An 18,108-nucleotide genomic window follows, 5' to 3' on the forward strand; every position below is an offset into this window, starting at 1 on the left:
CCTCCGTTTAGTTTTCGCCAGGCTAAGGTCTGTAGGGCACTTTCTCTTGCGGAGTGAGGGTGAATCGATACATGGTAGAGAAATCGGGTTAGCTAAGGATTAGACCCGACACTGCCAACCATGGTCCGTAGTTACTTTTCAGCCGAAGTGTTGATCCGGTTTGCCCTATCATTGGAACTTGAGTAGGACCAGATTCCTATATTGGGGGATTGAGTATGAACATGCGATGGTATGTGGAACCAGTGTATTTCAATCTATGCATCCATGTCATTCTGTAGTTCTACATAGGCGCGCTCGACGCACCAAGAAAATACCTTCTCCAAGCACATTGAGGATGTCCGTACAAAAGTATGCATATACACAGAGATATAAAAACAGAGAGGTTTTATCAACATGCTGATGGCTGCAGTGAGGCTGACTGAAAAACTGCGCTTGGTTAATGCGTGTGTCTATAGAACTATCTGTTTGTAAATAACCATGTCTATATATACACGTGAATATACTGCATAGGTTGTACAAATGTGTAGGCAACAGTCTGTAAGTACACATGGAAGCATATACACAGACATCTTTGTTTGATATATTTTTGTATTTGTGTGTTTAATTAGAAGGAAACAGTGGATGAATAGAGCTGTGTAATAAAATAACTCTAGCATGTAAGTATCTCCCTGTGCATCATCTTTTAAGAAGGGAAGAAGAAAACAATTCTCTCTCTTGCCTCTAAAGTGATACGTTGAAATAAATCATTGGGATTCAGATATTAAGCTGATAAAAGGATTTCTGTATATAGGTATGCAGTATTTACACACATATATAAATTACAAGTGCTGATGAACATCAGACATGCTAAGGATAAGTGGTACCAGCTGTATTGAAGGCTTAACTTCTGTGTGCAAGTATTTGTGTTCCTTGGAGAGTGAACGTTTTGATACTCTCTGTAGAGTGATGGGGGGAAACTGTGAAAGCAAATGTGTTTTTCTTATGTCTCTCCACTGGGATGCACTCTAGACTCTTGCTTTGGACAGAGAAAGAAAGGAAAAGGAACCAGATTTTATGAGCAAGCTCCCACCTCCGCTAAAATCTTTCCAAATCCAGTGAATGATGATAGAGATTCATTGCAAAGCTATGTGACTCAGTAGTCTGTTTTGGGGGTTGTATGTATGTGTGTGTGTGTGTGCGCGCGCATTAACCGTTATTCTCAGACTGATATATGTATAAGTCTGAGAGTAATGGTTAATAGCACACTCTTTATAATGCAGAAGTAAAATCCTAATCTTGTAAAATACTCCAGGAAGTTTCTATGTAAGAGCAGACATCAGTTGGTTTATTGTATCAAGATAGTATCAACCTGATGTAGGATTATGTAGGAGTTTTCCTGTCACTGTGGAAGGACATAAGGTGCAGTGTTGCAGTGAACATTCCAATGAGCATATTTGGCAACATTTAGCAAATCTATTTCACTGAACTGTACTAAATAAAGGCCTTTTCACACAGATTGTGCTTTCACAAAGGAGAAAAAAAGCAGATATGATGGGCCTTTTAAAGAGTTAAATAATGAACTTGGTGAGGTTGGGTTTGAATTGAGTGTGAATCCAGACGGCTTGTCTACTTTCAGAGAAGTACTCATACAGACGCTAGCTAGGCTTTGTTCCAGACAAAATGGAAATGCTCATTCAATCTCACTGATCCCCTATCAAATTTAGTGTCTAATTTGCTCAGTGCTTTGCCTTCTGCCCCTTGTTTTCTATGAACTCTCGAAGCAGTAATCAGAAAACTTGCAATGCTTCCAGGTGTTTCTTTAGTACAGTGAAAGGTATCATATGATTACTGCTGGTAGGAAAGGAGGTAAGTAGACAGACAGATAGACAGATGGGTGCAAGTTTTAGATTAATCAAGAACTACAATTCAAGGGGAACAGAATCTAAGTGTTATGTAACACATTTCTATTACTGCTGCAAAGTCATCTGGCTGAAGTCTTGTTCTTACTATGATGCTGCATATAGGAAGCAAAAGCATAATTCTTTCTGCTGATGTTTGAATAATTAAAAGAATAATTATTTTTCTTTACTTTCATTGTGCTTTAGTGGGGTTAAATTTAAAGTGGCAATATAGAAAAAATGACCAGTGAAGAATACTACGTTGCTCTATGATTCCCAGCAAGACATGCCAAAGTGAAATTAAAGAGGATTGTACTATGATTTTGGTCAAATGGGTAAGGTAGAGTTTAAGTCACAGAAATAAGCTGTGTCTGCTGTTTGGAAGAACGTTATTAATGTGTATGTTTTTATTTTCCTGGTGGGACAGTCACATAGCCTCTTCCAGTCTCTTGCTGTAGGGAGCTGTGGGTCCAAGTGTCTGCTGGACAGAGTTCTCTGCTCATTCCAGCTTGCTGCCCTTTGCATGATGGTTTGCTTTGCTGTATAGCACCAGTACAAACTACTTATAAAATTGTGCTACGCAGCTGTCACCCTGCAATTGAAAACCGGGGGAGCAGGGCTGTGAGGCTGCTGAAATGGACAGGTTGAGATGAAGGTAGTGAACAATCCTAACTTAGCAGGGGCATTGATAACATGAGACAAGAGGTCTTTTCCATCACTTAGTCACTGTGTGTCTGTGGCACAGACCTGGTCTCATTAGGAGCGGGGGAGCGGGGCTTTTTTTTGTTGATGGTGAGCCTTGAGCCTGGAGAGGCCAACAAAATAGGCAGTGTGGACTGAATTTTGAGGGAGCTGTGTTTAGGATATCAGAGACCTTAAACATCTGATCCAAAGCCCTTTGATGCTAATGGGGGCTTTCCCACTGACTTCACTGGGTTAAGGACCAGGCCCTAAGAGAGAGAACTGTCCACTGACTTTTGATCAAGCTCTCGCTTAAGCTCTCGAGTATGGAGAGGTTTTATTGTTTGTTTATTTTTATATATTTTATATTATTTTCCCCGAGCTCTGTTTCTTACCATGAGGTTAATATATACACAGCCACCAACTATATCTAGGAGGGTGACAGCCATGTGATTAATTCAAGAGCCAGGTGCCCAATAAATGTATCATGCACCTTTGACTGCATCCCCTGCCCTCTGCCCACAAGTCTGTCTTCCTGCACCTGTTGTAACATCCCAGCCCTTCAAGCATCTTCAGGCTGTCACAATCAATCAGTGAGGGAGATGCTGTTTAGTAGCAAGGATGAGGTCTTTAATTTGTCTGTGGTATTCAAATTGTGTCCACAATGACCCTATAGAATTACTGCTCGGTCAAGTATGAAAGATATTTTTCATTGCTTCTCCCAACTTGAATTGACTAGAAGGTGAAGGCAAAAGTGAAGTAGGCAGGGTTGTGGTGTCATGCTGGAATTTGCAGAAGACAATACTCATGGAAACATCGCAGACCTCTGTTCTTTAGTGCTTAAGCCTTAAACTGTCAACAGGAAAGCCCTGGCTATCACTTCCCTCTCCTGATCACTTTAGGGATTCCTTTGTTATTCCTCTGGAGTCCCACACACATTTCCATCTCCTCGGAACTGTAGTCCCCACTTGGCCTTATCAGCTCTCTCTCTCTCTGCCTCTGTTTTATTTTTAATAAGAGATAACAAGTAACTTTACTCCTAACCTTTTCTGCTGCTGTAGCCTTTCTCATCAGCTTCCGCTTCAACTCTAATTATGTTCTGGCTTTATTTCTGACCTTTCCCCTGTAATTTTTCTCATTTTCCTTGAAGAGCCACTAGGGAAGCAACATCAAAAAAAGCGAAAGACCCTTCCAGCTCCCAGCTCACCCCAATACTTTCTCCCCCTCTAGGCCCTGATGACTCAGAGGGATGTTTCTCTGGGCCCCCAATAAACTGATATCTCCTGCTCCAAGGGCAAAGCTGCAGTGTCTGTAGCTGCAGTTGTCAGCTTGGAGACCAATTGTGCTCCTAAAGCAAGTAGGAACAAAACTAACTCCTAGACTTTTAACTTTAGTTTGTCTTCAGTTTTAGCTTCTCCATTTTTTAAAATGGGAACTTTCCACTTCTAAAATTCTTCTGGGCAGAGAGAGTGAGTGATCCTCAAGAAACTCAACCTCTTTTAACAATTTTCTAATTCCCCCCCAGCCACTGAGAGCTTCCATTAATAGTTGTTATCCTGACCAGCTCTGCAACTAACCTGATCCATCCCATCCCACTCAGAGACATGATCTATAGTGCCATGTCCAGAAATGTGATTGTCCTATGGTAAATTGGACTGCAGCTATGTCTGTATAAATCCAACAAAATTGGAATTTCACATATTTTCTTTTAGCTGTAGCTGTGAATGTTCCTTCTTTGGGTGGAAATGGGATATTTTAAATAATATTGCATAGTCTTTACAGCATTTTCAGATCAAAACCTATTGGTGGTGTAAATAAACACGTTGCTTGCAGTTTCCCTTTGGTTATGTAAAACAAGTCACTAAAAGCATATAACCCGGCATATTTGTGTTGCGATAACTTTATGGGCACTATAGTTGGTGCTGAAACAAAAAGTTAATGTGCATTTCTCACATCAAGTTCACATAGATGCAGCCAGCCATCAAAGATGGGAACCTTGCATTCTCAGTGCTAGTGTGAATACCAAATAGTGGGAGTTAATGGTTTCCACTAAAGAGGTTTTCAGTTCTAGTAAATCCATGCCGTGTCTGAGTCCCAGCAAGCTGTTGCTGGATGAATTGATTGCCACAGAAATTCATCTAGTGTCAGTGACTATGATAGTTATCAGCTACAATAATACTTGAATAAACTGCACTTTTATGCAGCAGTTCATACCTTGTAACAGGCAGCAATTTCACAGATGAGAAAAAGGGAGATGTGCTGATATTAACACCCCTCTTCCCGATGGTATGAATAATTGTTGTAATAATATTGGAATCATCACAGTATTGCCTTTTATTGTGTGTATTCAAGAGAGTGATAGCTGGGAAGCTGGCTGAGTCATTGAACAGGAACCTCATCCTGCAGAGGCTTTGGAGGCTTTTATTCTGGAGCGCCTGCTCCCTGGGCTGAGAGCGCCTAGGAGCTTCATAGAGATTGTACCTTGTGTTCTCCAGGGAGGGGTCCAGCTTGCATTTCTCTCCTATGCCCGAACCATGGAGCAGCAATGATTTCTGCATTAGACATGCCTGAGTGCTGTCCTAAAATGCTGGCCCTAGAAAGGCTACTTGCCAGTCCAACGTTCGCTTACACAATAACCCACTGAATCCTAGATTTCCCCAAGCCGTCTTTTGGAAGAGTGCACTGTAGCTCATCCGTATCCATAAAAATGATATCTTGGATTGTTGTATGGATAAATGTGATGTTAGAATGATCAACTCGCTGCCCATCAGCTCTGGGCTTTTGCACAGTACTGTTTCAGTTTGCCTTATATAACAGTCATATGTTTAAACTAAGTCATTGCTAAATTTTCTTCAAAGGGTAACGTGCAAGCAGAGTCTAAATGGCTGTAAAGATTAGCTCGGAAAGCTGACGGTATGCCTGATCTCAATTTTTCTGTTTGAAGTCTGGCCCAAGAGGCCTCATTGTGACCCAGTGCGTTTATGTATGTATACAAGCAGTGGAGAGACATGAGCCGAGCTGCCTCACTCAGCAGCTTTATAGGGTATATGTGGCCGCTCTGGGCATGTCTGAGATGCATTATGAAAATATGCTTACACCTTTAAATATAGCTGATAGGAGACTGACTAGGAGGAAATATTAAGGGAATTAAATATGCACAGCCTGGAAGAATGGAAGACACGGTTCTAGTGTGCAGATACCATACAGAATGGAGGAAAGCATTACTGTAATTAGTTAGGAGTGATGATAAACAGTTTACAGTAAAGCAAGGGGGTAGGGATAGCTCAGTGGTTTGAGCAATAGCCTATTAAACCCAGAGTTGTGAGTTCAATCCTTGTGGGGGCCATTTAGGAAACTGGGGTACAAATCTGTCTGGGGATTGGTCCTGCTTTGAGCAGGGGGTTGACTAGATGACCCCCTGAGGTCCCTTCCAACCCTGATATTCTATGTTTAAAAAAAAAAAAAAGACCAGTCCAGTTTGGATACTATAGAAAGAACTCCTTCTGCCCCGCCCCCTCTACAAAACAAACCATCTTGCCCAGGACCAACCCAGGGAATGGATCCACAATCTAAGATAGGTGGTGGAATTCAGACTCCTCAATATCTCCAAGTCCCAGCTTGGCAACCACCTCTTGGGTCCTTAAACTGGGTGCTACCACTCCTAAGGGACACTCAAAGAAGCCTAGCAAAAATGAGGTGGGAATGGAGGAGGAAGGATTTTTCTTGTTTTTCCTTTGGACTTGCCGAAGATGGGACCTGGCCCCAAACGTCCAATACTGCACACTAAATAGTCGCAGAGATGAACATCTCCCATTTTATGCATGGTGACACAGAGGCACAGAGAGATCATTTTCAAAAGTGACCAGTGGTTTTGGGTGCCCAATGAAGCCTGATTTGTCTGAAAGTGCTGAGTACCTGGTTACTGCACTAAAGACATCTTACCAGTTATAAATAGCTATAAGACAAACATCTGAACCCAACTGTCCCTTTAAAGAAAAAGTCAGAACAGCAATGCATATTTCTTTTGACTCTCATTTATTTTGACCTCTGCTATAGAGCTTGATGGTTACAACTGACATTTCTTATGATAGGGATGCACTTAATTTAATTTCGCTCTGAAAGATGTTGATAGAATTTGGACTGCTGAGAGGTTTAAACTCAATCTCTGTTGCCTGAACTTAACTGTGGGAGATTTACCCACCTTTATCCTTCAACATTAATTTTAGTTTTAGGGGGATTCTTTCTGAATTGATATTTTGCCTGGCATTGAATCTCTATTACTTTCCAGCTTTTATCAATTTCTTCTCTGGTCTCAGCATCTGCACTAGTCAATTCTGCATTAAAACCTGCCTCCCAGCATTTTCTTGGAATGGCTTTAAGCTGGTTAGTACATATCTATGAAGAGATACGTGCTCAGACACTATGGTGATGTGTGGCACTGTAAAATCCTAAGATAGATAGATAGATAGATCATTAACTAGAAAATAATAGAAATTCTTCTTCCTGCAGAATATATTCAATAATTCTGGGAAGTATTTTAATTAAATAATACAGGGAAAGAGCTGTGTGGTTTTAGTATTACAGGCCCTCTAGGAATGAACTGTTTTCAAGCAGACCCTTTGCAGTTCATCTCTGACCCAACAACATAAACATCTCAGTTTCTCTAAGGTGCACAAGAGTATTAGGAAGCAGATCCTTTTTGATGAGGTTTACTAAGTAAATGAGTGAAAATGAGTGATATGGAAGAAAACACAATTTATATTAGCAGCATTGGTTGCCGTTACACAAGGGAGCATACAAACATTTCTGAAATAAACACAATGGACAACCAAGGTGCATGGTACCCTTTAAAGAAAAGGTCTCTTTTGGCTTTCTTTCTCCTGAAGGTGATTACCCTTTGGAATTCCTTGGCTCAGAGCTTCTCTGGCCTAACAGGTTCCACATTACTGGGAATGAAGAAAACATGGAAGACAGGTATCAGTGGGTGTATCAGGGTATAAAATGGGATTGAATATTGAGCAGTGAAGAATGATGCTATTTAATTTAATCTCATCTGTCTCTCAAGGTGTTTCTAACGTACCCAGTCACCATAGTATTTGGGCACAGGGTTGAACTTGATAACTACAAAGTAGGAAAGAAATTTGCCCTCAGCTCATATTAGTGAGGCACTTGAGGTCTTTGTCAGCTTCCCCTTGAACGCTGAGGAAGGAGTAAATATGGAGGGGGTTTAGGAGCATAAACTCTCGAGCCCTGCTAGCAAAACTTTGGGACCTTCCTTACAGACTCCTTCTTCCATTACTCCTTCCATGGACTCTTGTCACCTCATACTTCAGGGTTTACACCAGCCTCTGGCTATTAGGGGTTAGTATGAGACCTCCAAGGGTGAGATTATCCCACATCTGCCTACTGCAGTGTTTCTTGCCCCTTATTCTGAAGCATACAGTACTGGCCACTGTCAGAGACAGGACTAAATGGACCTATATCTTCCCCTCAACTCCTTAGTTTTATTCCTAAATTAAACCTCCCAGTTCCCCGCCCCCAGCAGCAACCAACTGGGTCCAGCACTGACATCTGCAATTCTGCCTCAATGTTCTGGCTGTTCCCCCTTCTAACTCCAGGGAACCAGGTCTCCAGAAAACACCCTGGGAACATCCCTTTATACTCCAAATAATAGACATCCTGCAATTTCAGGAGAGCCTCAGTCCTTCTATTCTTCTCTTTCAAAGATTATTTAAAGAGAAACCTTGGTACCTAAGGAGAGCATGATCTGTTGTTGCAGTGTGTCATACTGGAGGTCTGGAGAGTCACCTGAACCAAGCAGTAAGAAAAACCTTTTCTTCAAGGGTTTGAAGACTAATATTTCATCTGGAAGGCCCCTTTCCAAGGAAAACATTTCAGAGCTAACAGGATGGATTAGTAGATAGTGGTTGGTTTGCCTGTGATTTCCCTGTGGATTTTAATGATCTCAGGTGCTGGCTTAGGCTAGTTACTTGGTGAATTTGTAATGCTAGTTACAAGTTTCAGGATGCGTGAGTTACTATAAGGAGTAGAGAGCATATGGCAAAAAAGAGTTTAAGTTCCTTCCCCAGCCAGCCCTTTCAGCCTCCTGATGTCCAAAGGTGGGATGAAGACATCAGAGGAGAACCCCAAATGCAGGGGAATTTGGAGGAGTTGGAGATTAATTTCCTTAACATTTCCTTCTATCAGTGCTCAATGATGCAGCATTTCTGAGGCCGAGCAACAACAATAAGAGGGAGAGAAACCAGGCTTGCTAGAGATGGATGCACAATTGTGCCTGAAATAAGCATGATCCCAGGCAGTGGGAACATTTAAAAGAAATAGAGCCAGCTAGTATAGAGATAATGGCCTCTGCCAGAGTGATACCTCAAATCTTATCATTGCCTGCAACAGCTCAAGTGGTGAGAAGGGGAAGAGAGAGTCTGTGAGATCAGGATTCAGCTGCATTAAGACAACACTGTTTCTCAGCACAGGGTCACCCTCCCAGCCCAGCATATAGCCACAGAGAAATGCTTCTGAGCTTGTTTCTCTTATAACCTCTGCAGAAAGCCTATTCCACTCCAGCCCCGCCCTCCCCACCTAGGCTGGGCTCTCTGACAATCAGTGAAGAGAGGGCAAATACCTGAGTTAGATCTGCTGTTCAGGCCAGCTGCTGGAGGGGTCTATACACCAGGTACTAAATTCTTCTCTCATCTACAGGGGTTTAAACTGGAGCTACTCCATTGATTTTTCTGGATTTACTCTGGTGTATCAGAGCAGAATCTGGCCCCTGTTACTCCCTCTCCTTCCATTGCCCATGGCAGTTATATTATTTTTTTATTTTAAGTTGTTTTGTGAATTCTAGGGCTGGTGGAAGGTGTGGAGTCACCAGGGCACAGGCAAGACTACACACCCTGCCCTGCTGTGCCTCTGACTGTGTCTGGAGAGAACCCCCCTGTAGGAGTCCGAATGGAGCTCAGTTTGCACAGCCCTTTCTGTGCTTGGCTCTTGGCTCAGACTCCCAGCCGGGTTCCCAGCTTTGATTCTGGTTTTGGTGCTGTTGGGATCTGGGGGGAGGCAATAAGAGACAAGCTTTTGAGCTGCACAGAAAGCTTGTCCCTCTCACCCCACAGTTGGTTCAATAAAGGATACTGCCTCTCCCACCATGTCTCTCTAATAGCCTGGGACCGACATGGTTGCAAGTACGCTGCATGGGACCCAGCAGACATTTTGTGTGGACACCTGAACATCTATTGATCTCATGTATTTAGCTGGCTCCCATCACTGCAGTGTCCGAGTGCCTTGCAGTCTAATGTGTTTATTCTCACAACACCACTGTGAAGCAGGGCAGTGCTATTGTCCCCATTTTACAGATGGAGACCCTAGGCACAGAGAGACCAAGGCTCTAATCCTCAAAGGTATTTAGGCTCCTAACTTCCATTCAAATCAGTGGAGGTTAGACACCTAAATAACTTTGAGGATCGGGGTCTAAATGACTTGCTCAATGGCCCATATGAAATTAGAACAGCAGGAAATTGGACCCAGGTGTCTGAAGTTCCAGATTATGCCCCGATGACTGGACTATCTTTCCTCTCTAATAATTGACAATAGATGCTGGCTTGTACTGAATTGAAGTTAGAGGATAAAAGCTACCATGTGTGTTTGCTGATCTCCCTGAGCAATGCAGCACCCACCCCCTCTTTGCTACTTATCATGAAGACATTAAACTTAGGTTAAAAAAAACCCCACCCCAACTCTGGGCATAAAGCAGAAATGTTCCTAGAAATGTTCATTTTCAACTTTAATCTGAAAAGTGCCATCTCTGAAGAATTGTGGCTTATAAATAACAAAGGGAGGAATTATTTTTCAAGTCAACGAACGTGAATTTTTTTTAAAAACCCCCATGCTCTGAAGCTCTTTCTCACAAGCTGTAATTTTATGGAAATGTTATTGCATCGGCAATTGCATTGTATTCTTTCTTATAATAGCAGCTGCTACCTAATACATTCTGATGAGTAATACCACCAACAATTATAAATACAGTGCTCTTTTCACTTGATACAGCATGTGAATTTGTGCTTGCTGCTGTAGGACATAAATGCCATTTCTTAGTGTTTCCTCTTGTTTGGAGCCCTGGCCTACAAGATGTTTCTGTAATGAAGAAGGAGGTTCTGTACACATCCAGCAAGAGAAGTGTGGTGCACAGGCAGAAAAGGGGTATGGATTGAATTTACCGCTGGGCATGTTTTTAACTGCCCACAGTACAAAATGCTGTCAGTGCAATGTATGTGTCGAAGCTGGGCAGCAGGGCCAAACACTGAAATGTTTCTCAGCCTTTAATCTAGTGAAATCCCTATCAAACTCCAAGAGAGTTTTGCCTGAGTAATGGCTCTGTAAAAACTGATTTAAAAAGCTCAGAATCTGGCCCTGTCTGTCAGTAGTAAAGAGCCTCTTGCAAAAGGAATAAGGTTTGTGGGGTGTGTGTGTGTGTGTGTGTGTTGAAAGAGCAAGTGAATGTATGTGAGTGTGCCCCAGTCAGGCAGAAATGAGCACACAAGGGAGCTTGTGCAGATGTAGCTGTGTGTGTGACAGAAGGTGTGCGTGGAGTGAGCGAGGAAGGAAGGAAGAGGGATTGTGTGTGTGTGTGAGAGAGAGAGAGAGTGGAGGGCTGAGTATGTTTGAGACACTGTAAGTAAGAGGGGAACTGAGGGTTTGATCCTACATATTGAAGTCAGTGGTGCAGCTCCCAGACTGGGCAGTTTTAGGCCCTGAGTGAGGACTGGAATGTATAAAGCTTTAATGGTATAAAATCCAAGATGTGTGCCCCAGAACTTAATGCAGCCACTTTCTAGTCTTTTTATTGTACTCAAATAAAAACACGGTTTTATGGAATTTAACCACAATCTCTCGGCAATCATTCACTCCCATCTATAGGGCACTTTAGCAAAACACACATTTCTACAGCAGCAGCAGGTTTTAAGAAGCACAGTGCTATGATAAACTCTCAAGCATTGGTTTATAGCTCTATAAATAAGAGATGTGAATGTCAGGTTAGCTGAGTAACTATATTAGAAACTGTGACACTCAAGAGTTACAAGGACTGGTTGATCACCCTTCAGGAAGCAAGACATGTCTGGGTAGCTTAAGAGCAAATAGTCAGACCTGTATGTTTTGCCATTTTAATGTCTATTATTTAGGATAAGTGACAGAGCTTGGACTAGAACTCACAACTCCCAGCTTTGTACTTAGGCCCCTAGACAGGACCGTGCATGCTGTGGAAGGCTTAGTGCACCATGTGGTCAGGTATTGGCAATGTCACCTTTTCCAGGTGTAATGTTTGCCTCCCTATAATTAGTCCCTTAAAATGACACAAGACCTTGTGTTATGATGTCACCTCCTCCTTTCCCTCAAACAAGGCTTTAAATAATGGAGTGTTAATTAATGCTAAATTGACATGGATTAGAACATCCACTTCAGTACCCAATGAAACTGCAGTGATTAATGCCATGGAAGCAAACAGGAAATGAATGAATAATCATTTCCTGCTTCTTCAGCAGTGTGATCAGACATTTACATCTGCCTCTGCCCCTTTGGAATCACTTTCACTTGACCAGTTGTGGTGCCACATTGTGAATCTCTGAAGAGTACGTGTGTGTCACTTACCCTATGCTAAACCTCCTGTGTTTTTAATAAACTTTTTCTCTGCTTGGAACTTCACTTGTTGGAATTTTTGATTTTCAAAAAGCTGCATCTCCAAAAGGAATAAGCTCATTTTGCTACAAGCAGTTGACATGTAATAGGTTTTCTCATGAATGAATGGGGGAATGCTTTACATGCCTTATTCCTTGACTTTATAAGAGGCTCTGTACTTCTCTTTAGCACTGAAGTTCTATGAAATGAAAAATTCAAAACTTATTCTGGGTTCCAGTCAAAGTGACACATTCTCTGCCAAAATTAATTTTGATGGTTTTGATGCAACGGAACGGCAACATTTGTTATGGGCTTTACCTTGAGGCTAGGCAGCACAAATAGCTTTTAAGAGGAAAGGATTAAATTCATTATATTTTCCTTTCATCCTTCTCTGAACTGAAAAGGTCCAGGCCCTTAAGCATTGCAAACCAGCTGGACCTTCATTGTTTGCAGATGCAAACAATTGTGGGGACAAGGTAGCTTCCATGTGTATTGTTCGGTCTTTTGCAAAGATAAGTTCTGTTCCCATCAAGAGCTGAGTTTGCCCTGTTCTCTGTGAAAGCATCTCATAGTGATGGTGATGAAGTACAGAAGACCGGACCAAGGATTCTTCAGCAGGAGTTGTATCTTAGAGGGGGCTGGGATTGACTCAATACTAGTTTCACATTGGCCTGCGAGGCTCCAGTGAGTCCCCTATTCTCTTTTTCCCCAGGGAATGTAAGAGGTGACGGCCATAATGCAAGATGAGGCTATAGTTTTTCAGGTAGCAGAAACTGCAGTATGATACAGATTAGCGATTTAGAGATGGAAGGGACCTATTAGATTATTTAGTCCATTCTCCCGTAATGGCAGCATAGGATGTGTCCATGTAGGCAAAGTTGGGTTGAGAAGATTCAACCACCCATTTTCTCTGAAACTGTTTGTTCAGGAGGAGTCTCTATTGGTTACTCAACTCATGGGGATAGCCGCTTCTGGCCAAGTATTGCCAAGGGCACATTGTCCTGTAAAACTTGCTCCAAACATATACAGTCAAAATAAAAGTGCATGTATGGGGAGGATATTTTAGGCTCCTGCTCATAGTTCACAGTGAAGTCTGTCACCAGAGCCCAGTCAAGGGGCCTAATTCTTCTCTCACATCAGTGTAAATTAGAAGTAACTGTTGAAGTCAGTGGAGTTAAAGTGGTGTAAGATCGGTGCATTTGGAGTATTCTTGGGGGAAGAACTCTATGACAGGACACAGCTTGTGTTGCATACACAAGCCAATAGTACGAGGGGTGAGCCCTTAAGAACAGCACCTTCACTGCTGCCTTCACTTTCTGAAATCAAGAGCCAGATGGCTATTAAAGTCACTGTGACACCAGCGTGAATGCCTAGAACTAATGTGTGCAAGTGTGCAATGTGTCCCTGTGGTGCAATGTGTGCAATGTGTCCCCCTGGTGCAATGTGTTCCCATGGTGCAATGTGTCCCTGTTGTGCCGTGTGTCCCCATGATGCAGTGTGTCCCTGTGGTACAATGTGTGCAATTTGTCCCCGGGGTGCAGTGTGTGTGATGTGTCCCCGGGGTGCAGTGTGTCCCTTTGGTGTGATGTGTGCAGTGTGTCCCCGTGGTGCAGTGTGTCCCTGTGGTGCAGTGTGTGCGACGTGTCCCCATGGTGCAGTGTGTGCAATGTGTCCCCATGGGTGGGGGGAGAAGATGTAAAGGGGTGTCAGGCACAGCAGTGTGAAGCAATGGAAGGCAAGGAATGGTGGCCTGCAAGCCTACCCTTTCCTACAGAAATGCCTACAAGAAGCGGAGGTCAGGCTGCATCTGTGGCTTGAGGAGATTAAGCAATAACAAGACTGAATAAACTGTAAAGCTTGAAGTAAAGGAACGAGGAAGGAGAAACCCCTCATCATCATCACCAGTCTGCCGGATTGAGACCTTGGACTTTCCTTTGCAGAGAATTATTTGAAATGTTTTATATTTCTTGCAAAAGTCTTTTTTTTTTTAACAAATTGCAGCTCAATCTAATATCTGACTAGCAATTAGACTTGACAGCATCTGTGCCCACAAACATGCTCCTTACAAAAAATAATGCCTCTGATGATTCACGTTCACCTTTATCCTGCAGAAGTTCACCCCTGCTGTTACTGTAACCATTATAGCCACAGTCAAAAGTCTGCATGCTGCCAAGATGTAGCTGTGATCTTCTTCTCTGTGTGTAATAAGATGGCCTTGGCAAAGAGTATTTCTATTCTCCACAAAAAGGAAAAAAAGAAGAAGAAAAAGAACTTGCTTTACACTAAAGGAGTGTTGTGGACCTCTGTGTGAAGAGGTCAGAGCCATTCCTCTGGGGATTGCGCTTGGTGTCTTCGGCATTTTGTTTTTCTCCATCTTTTTAGCTTGTTTTCATTTTCTATTACATAGAACCGAGCTATAAAACTTCTCCAGAAACAAGCCACAATCAGCAGTCAGTAGTTTCAGCAGTCTTTAAAGATTTTTTTTTCATTGAAACTTGTGCTTTTAGGGATGAGAGCAACACTAGAGCAGAAACTGGAACAGACAAGGACCTCCCTGGCACAGCAGTTTCCAGGGTTCTCAACATCGGCCGTTACAGCTGTGTAATTTTATTTTGAAAGCCTGGATGGTGGCAAAGTGGTTAAGCCCCATGCTTACCCATAGCACTGTATAAACAATAAACAATTAGCAAACAGTTCAGCTATTGCATTGTGTAGGGTGTCCACCCTGTTCCTGCTGCCTCTTGTTCTATTCGGAGTAAATGAACCACGTTTCTTCTGCTAGATACAAACTCAGTACAGAAGAGACTGTCTTTGCCACATGTTTGTATAGCACCCAGCACAATGCGGCCTTGATCTATGCTTAAGTACTACCGCGATACAGATAATAATGGTAATTATTATATTCAACCCTTGGTTTTGTAGCCATATCATTGTATCCATAGCTTTGTTGCGCCAGGGCAGACATGCTTGAAGCCGGTGGAGTGGCTATGTCTGAATCTTTATCACTCTTTTTTCAGCACCTAAACTGAACTTTGCTTGTTCCAGCTCAGAAAGCCTGCCTAATTTCTCTGGTGCATAATTGATTTGTCCTTTTAATGAGAGAAGTGCCCAGGAAATGAGGCAGGACTCTTTAATAAGAAAAAAATGACTTGGATGAAGATGCAGCAACTGGAGTTGAGAGGCCATGGATTTTTGAAGGCAAGAGACCTGCTCTGGAAGGTTTGCTAAAGTCTCCAATTACATCATTTTCATGCACAGTTTCTGTTTGGCTTCATCTAAAAGGGAAACTTCCTTGACATCCTGTAGACAAAATTGCAGGGGTCGAGTCCTCTTTTACCTGAACTGGTTTTAAACCCGTGTAATGCCATTGAATTCAGTGGAATTACTCCTGATTTACACTGGTGAAGGTAAGAGGAAAACCGAGGCCCCATGTATTTTAAGGCCCAACCCTGCAAACGCAACTGAGTGTAGTGCTTACTTCTGAGAGTAACTGACCACACTGGGAGTAAGCACCGTGGTAGGCACTACTCTCAGTGCTAAGTATTTGCTGGATTGAATAGCGTCTCACTCAGACCTGGACATCACCAGCTGTGGCAGCTACAGTGACATATAATGTAGTAACAATTCAACTCGACTCTTTCCTTGCTGATGTAGGTTTTCACGAGTGGCTAAATTACCAGGTATCACAGCAGATGTGCAGTGAGGTGGAAGATTCATTAAGAAGAACAAGGCAAACTTCCCCCCACCCCTTCGCCTCCTCCTTGACTGTTGCCTTCTGAGTAGGGAGGACACCAGGGCAGTGCGGAGACTTGTGTTCTCGCTGATCACATCAGCATTGAACAGAATCATCTGACATGTAATGAGCAGCTGCAGGGAAGCAATGATCAAAGAAGCTACCGTTTGCAACAGAGCTTGTGGAACTGACATTACCAAATAACAACAGCACTGCAGGTTGCTGGGCTGGCTGGCTAGCTCTCTGTGGCGCCTCTCCTTTCTTTCTGCACCAGATATCATGCCTTCCTTTCTTCTAGTCTCTTACGCTGATATTTTAAATGTTCTTGCTTTTCTTGTTGCTTTTGTGTTCTGTAAATGTTTGTAGAGGTTCCAGTCTCTCTTGCTTCTTCAACTGTCATTGGGTCTTTTTTTGCCACCACCCTTTTGTCCATCATTCATTTCCTTGTGGTGACATTCAGAATTCTTGATGCACTGTGCACTAGCTTGCAAAAGTACCGGCTACTTTAAAATCAGAGGGTCAGAGTCTGAGCTCAGTTACAGCGGTGTAAATCTGGAGTAACTCCATTGATTTCAATGGACTTGCACCCAGTACCAGATCAGAATCAGGACCCATTATTGTAGGTGTCCATCTAAGCCTCAGTAACGCATGCGGGTACATGATTGTGTAAGGCTATTGTGAAAAAGTGACTACACAATGGACTTAGGGTATGTCTACACAGCAAGAGTTGCATATGTGTTAGCCTACTGGAGCTAGCTTGAATCCAGATAGTGCGGGTAATAATAGCAGCAAAGACATATGTGCCCAGTGTCTGTGCCAGGCTTGTACCACCTGTGCTGTGGTGTCTTCACTAGTATTGTTACCCGCATTAGCTGGATTCAAGCGAACTCAGGCAGGCTAGCCTGTCCAGAGCATTTACTGTGTAGAAATACCCTTTGGCTTTTCAGCAACTAACTTAAGCACATGCCTAATTTAAAGCATGTGAGCAGTCCCATTGGAGTCAGTGGTTCTGTTCACATGCTTAAAATTAGGAACATGATCAAGAAAGTTACTGAATCAGGGCCATGGGCCATTGTCCATCACCAGGGCTAGATGAATGAAAGAGTCACTGGAGTCATGGCGGTCTGGGAGTCCCTGAAACAATTGTATTTAATACAGTAACATGCATATTTTAGTGGTTTGAGGAATTCTTGAGTTCTAATCCTGGCTCTGACATTGATTCCTTAGGGGCTTGGGACAGAGCTTCTGTACCCCATTTTCCCCATCTGTAAAAGGGGAATAATACTTCTGTCACCTACTTTGCATGGGGTTGTGAGGATTAATTATTTAATGCTTGTAAAGTTCCTCGCAGGTTGAAAGTGCTACACAATTATTGCTAGTGCGATAATCATATTTTTATTTATTAAGGTTCCATACAATAATGCTTCTTACTTTGAAATGGTCAGTAGCTCTGAAGATTCCAGTGGTCCCAGGGATCCAGTGTTCAAGATAGAACAGCCCTTTGAGAACATCCAGTCCCATGACGGGAGCCAGTGCAGGATTGTGTCCTAGAGCATAGATGATAAGTGTTTTGTCCACAGAAGTTACAAAAGTCTTCCTTTCACTAGCCTGTTCTTTTATGAAAAGCAACCCCCTGTCACCTTTCCAAGGGCTAACTGGATTTCTATCCAGCTTTTAAAATGTTGTTTTGTTTATTTTGTCACATAAAAAAAGCTTGATCATTCTGCAGAAAATCTGGTGGGTTCGTAAATTGATTAGACAGGCGATAAACATGTGGAAAAAGTCTGAAAATTCAAGAGCAAGGCAGAGAATCCTGTCAGAAAAAAACTCATATTTCATTTGTGGCTACAGGGAAAACACAGGTTCCTCATACAGCCACATCGATCAGTGTCTGCATCAAGGATGCCAATAAACTAAATCTGGCAACTTTACTTTTCAACTTCTTGATGAAAACATGAATATTTCATTGCTCAGCTTTGGAGCAATGACAGCAAATTTGATACCATTTGTTACAAAGGGTATGTAATAAAATAACCCCCTGAAACAATAGTATGACTTGTATCACACTGTTACTATTATTATTATTGTTTATACTGCCCACAGTGGGCTTGGTGCTGAACAAACACAGAG

The 18,108-nt window shown here is 42.5% G+C and overlaps 1 protein-coding gene across 3 annotated transcripts in view; it reads left to right on the forward strand.

Moving 5' to 3' along the window:
* The window catches only part of AJAP1 (adherens junctions associated protein 1), a 102,433-nt gene that overhangs the window by 303 nt on the left and 84,022 nt on the right, over positions 1–18,108 (forward strand). The gene's annotated exons all lie outside the window — the stretch shown is intronic.

Source organism: Mauremys reevesii, linkage group 21 (genome assembly GCF_016161935.1).
Source record: "Mauremys reevesii isolate NIE-2019 linkage group 21, ASM1616193v1, whole genome shotgun sequence".
Classification (NCBI taxonomy): Eukaryota; Metazoa; Chordata; order Testudines; family Geoemydidae; genus Mauremys; species Mauremys reevesii.